The sequence below is a fragment of the Parus major genome, chromosome Z (assembly GCF_001522545.3).
Source record: "Parus major isolate Abel chromosome Z, Parus_major1.1, whole genome shotgun sequence".
Lineage (NCBI taxonomy): Eukaryota > Metazoa > Chordata > Aves > Passeriformes > Paridae > Parus > Parus major.
In genome coordinates, this window is record NC_031799.1 from 63127028 (window position 1) to 63131393 (window position 4366).

Here is a 4366-nt window from a genome sequence, read left to right on the forward strand (position 1 = left end):
GACCTCTGCTACCTTTCACCGCCAGGAAACAAAGAGAACTCAGAGAGCTCTGGTTTTACACTTTAAGGTAGGGTTCACAAGTTGATCCCACTTTTCAATGGCCTAAACTGCTGTCAATTCTTAGAAATGACTGATAATTAGTCAGGAGGAAGAACCCCCATCAGCCATCAGCACTTCTAACTTCCCCTCTTTCCTCAGCTTTGCTTTAAAGGTAAAGCTACCCCATGACAATGTCAACCCAATTCATATTAAAATAAATATTGAAGTGGCTTGGAAAGTGGACACCTGCTATTAGAACCTTTCCTAATGAAAAATTTTTTTAAATATGGAAGATGATCACAATCAAATGTTTTTAATAATGTTGAACTAAAAACTAAACACAATGAGAAAATAGTATCTGTGTTTCTTAATGTGAATGGATGAATTGATTTGGTAGGGACTTTTATTCTGATGACATTTAAAATTAATGCAATATGGCTTTGTTTCATTTTGTCTTTTATCAAACTGCACTACAGAAGTGTAAAACGTAAAATACAGTTTTCTGGTATTCATATCTGCTTTGTGATTTTGTTGCTTTTTCTTTCTTCCTTTTGTCTCAGTTATGTGCTCCTCTTCATGTGTACCATCTATGTACATCTGCTTCCCACTCCCATTCTTATTTGTTCTTTACACTTATTTTCAACTATTCTTTTATAAATTTGATTTATTAATTCTCCTTTCACCCTGCAGTGCAGTCTATAATCCTCCATTAACACAAGTTTTTTTAAGTATTTTGCTGGTTCAATATCAACATTTGATTACTGAGGAGGAAATCTAAAAGCCACTAAAAAGATTACAAGTTTTGTTGTTGGTTTTCAACAGTTTTTCATCTTTATGTGACCCAGAATCTTGAAATTCTGACAAGTTTCTCCACTGTAAAAATTTTGGGAACACACAGTCCTTGTAAGAGGGACAGAGTAGAATGACAGGTAGGATTTATCAGAAGTCAGAAATAGGTAACACTTTTTTGTAAAACTGCAAAAAGTAAATGAGTTGCATATGGGTTGTCTTGACATACAGAAAAAGAAGGCATTGTCTCTTCAGTGAGCAGGGGAAGATTATGCACTCAATCTGCTCCCAACTAAATTTGGTTTAAAATGACCTCTACATTCCCCCAATATGCATTTTGCACTCTTGTCTTGTCCCTTAAACTGTTGCTACATTTTGTTAACTGCTGTTACCTTTGGTTGAAGCACAGTAGGTCAAAGTCAGATCAGGCTTTTACCAAGAGGAAACCTTCCCAAGACTAGGCAATGTTTGCATTATTTTAATAATTTAACTTTTCTTTTGCCACATGTGCTACACTCCCAGAGAGTTAATTTAAAATCTGTGTATTTTTTATGACAATTTAAAACATGGCTACTATACGGAAAAGGAATTACCACAGAGTATCTGGGACATATGCCAGAAAGACTTAAGTAAGGAAAGAAATAGGTACATTTGCTCTCTTATCTCAATAGACCAACAGCAATATTTTCTAATGATCTGCATGGGAATTGAGAGAATAGGGCATAATTTTAACTGGTAACAGCCTATACTTACTCCCACCTGTTGCTTCCTAACTTGCTCGCTCCTCTCTCCTAGTACCTCTTTTTATTCAGAAGGACAAAAGCTGCTTCCGTCTTGCTTATTTTGAAAGCATTAGACCACAGTGATGGCATCAATCATTTCTTTCAAGTCCATCTTTTGTAATCTTTAAACTTTGGTTTACACACTTTTGTAGCAACCTTTTGTCTGCTGAAACCAAAGCAGCATGAAGAAACAAGTGATACCAAATAGTACTAATACTAATACTTTTAGTATTACTTTTTAGTACTAATACTAATGCTTTTGTGCACCATTTGGGTTTGGTAGAGAGATTTCAAATACTCAGGAAATTTCCAAGTCCAATATTTTGCATACTGAGTGGATCTAGAGATTGCTTTATTCAAATGTATCCATCATTTAAAAGCATTATAGTTGTTTGGTGATAATTCCATTCTGTACAAAATCTACAGCTACAGCGACCTGAAAGGATGTCATGGTGAGGTGGGTGTCAGTTTTTTTCTTCTGGGTAAGAAGTGGCAGGATAAGAGGCAATGACTTCAAGTTCCACCAGAGGAGGTTTAGATTAAATTTTTTGACTTTCTTTTTTCACAAAATGGAGTCTCTCTCCCTGGAAGTGTTCAGAAGGCAGTGGATATGATGCTTGAGGACATGGTTTAATGGTGAATGTTGTTGTAGTACTGAGTTGGCAGTTGGACTTAATGATACTAAAGGTCTTTTCCAGCTTTAATTTTCCTGTGGTTCTGTGATCTGGTGCTTTTAGAGCTCAAAGTTGTTTGTGACCTGCCTGATACTGAAAAGAATGTATTATGTGGATTGTCTAAAATATACACAAGTGTACACTCCTACACACACACATACCTAATGCAATATATTTAGTTTCAGACCATTTAAGTGTGTAGAAATGTTATACTTTATGTCCCTATGCAATAGTACTGGCAAAAACATCTGCATCTGGGTATCACTGAAATGAGCTTTTTTTCAGCTTCTGGCTGAGGATGTTGATCAGCATTCTGTATTTCTTCTTTCTTTAGACAAGTGTATAAAAAAAATAAATACTATCTGTTCCTGGACTAGTATCCTTCTGGTAGATAAGCAGTGCTTACCTTCAAATTAATATCAGTAATTGGCAAATGTGAGTATTCAGTTTGCATATGTTTGTTGAAAAGAGGCAAAGTTTTACAACTGCACGTGTTAGAACGATCTTGCTCCTGGGCTAACAAAGAAAGAAGTACAGATAGACTGCCAAAGCCAAGACGAAATCATCTTACTTGTACACCTAAGGGCTTTCCTCCCTGTGGTTTAGTGACAAAGGAAAGTTAGGAACTGTCTCAACTCCTTCTGGGGCAAAGCTGTGTCTTGAGTCATTGCTGTAAATCTCAGGCCTGAAGCTCAACCTGTGCAGCAAGAGCTGCAGTCACAGTCCTCTCCCGAGCTAGTGCAGCTGCTCATTCCATCGCGGTCCCTGCCCATGGGCAGCGATGGTTTGTAGTAAAAGTGCTCTGCACCCTGCAATCCTGGGGAGAAATACTGAAAGCCGTGGGTCCGACTGTGATCTCCCAGATTTCAGATTAATGAAGCAGATCTGCAGTCTATTATTTAGGCGCTAGATGTCTCCATGTGCTACAAGCACACCACACAAACTATGCTTACTGTGCTTTAAACAAAGAGGAAATCGCTAGAGGCAAAGTTAGTAGGGCAGTGTTCATAGACATACAAGTGAGTTATCACTTTGACTTCATCTATTTGGAATATTCCCAAGGAAATAGCTATGTTGGGAAATGCCTATGTTTCCCGAAGCATTTCAATGAAGCATCTTGAATCCGATCTGGGTGCTTTTTTTTTTTTTCCACTGGCTCATTAGTAATGAGTGTGGCCCAACCTAGCTGCACGGAAATGGTGGGAGGTCCCGAACTTAAGAGAAGCCCGTTGTCAGATTCACATCAAAGCTGACAGCCTAAGAGGCTGAGGTGCCCTGAGGCTTCACAGTCTCTTTTGAATGTCTACACCAACTGATGGTCTTTGCTGTGTAACAGCTACAGGCAGGGGTTCCCTGACATTCAAAACATTTTGGGGGTTAGTTTGAAAATTAAAACCTAATTAAACATTTTGTTTAATTAGGAACAAAATAGAAAAAAACCCCAAAAAATCAGAAAGTGGAATCAGGTTCTCCAGTAGGCTCTTTTCCCTGGTCACACTGCCCGGACTACACCGCCGTAAGTAACTTTGTTCAGCCTGCACGTACCGACAGCCGCCGCGTGTCTCTGCCCTCTGCTACTGTCGCCTCTCATGAGCTCCGGGTGTCCCTCCATCCCTGCCCGCTGCCTCTCCGGAGACAGCCTGCTGTGTCTTCTTTCCTTCGCTGCTGCCGCCTGGCTCTTCAGCTGCCCTCGTACCTCGTGCACATTTCACACCGCCCGGGCAGCACCTGCGCGTTTATACTGTGGAACTATTATTATTATTATTATTATTATTACTACTACTACTACTATTATTACTATTATTATTATTATTACTACTCCTCCTCTTGTTACTATCACTTTAGCACGGACATCGGCATCTAACACTGTGTCCAGTATTTGAGCTGCAAATCAGCTCTGCTCCACGCTGCTCAGAGAAGAGCCGTAGGTCCGTAGGGCACGGATGTAAAGTAACCCTTTGCCTCCTCTTGTCCCCCCAGGCCCGGGAGCTGCAGGAGGCGGCACCTGGTCCCGGGCAGCAGCGGGAGGGCTGCGGCTCCGCGGGGCAGCGCCAGGGCCGCCCCGGGCAGCGGAGCGAAGGG

The 4366-nt window shown here is 40.5% G+C and overlaps 1 protein-coding gene across 1 annotated transcript in view; it reads left to right on the plus strand.

Moving 5' to 3' along the window:
- Positions 1–3552: 3552 nt before the first annotated feature.
- Positions 3553–4366, plus strand: part of CEMIP2 (cell migration inducing hyaluronidase 2) — a 50749-nt gene continuing 49935 nt past the window's right edge. The window contains exon 1 of the mRNA XM_015653424.3: positions 3553–3800. The gene's annotated coding sequence lies outside the window, so the exon portion shown is untranslated. The remainder of the gene's footprint in view (positions 3801–4366) is intronic.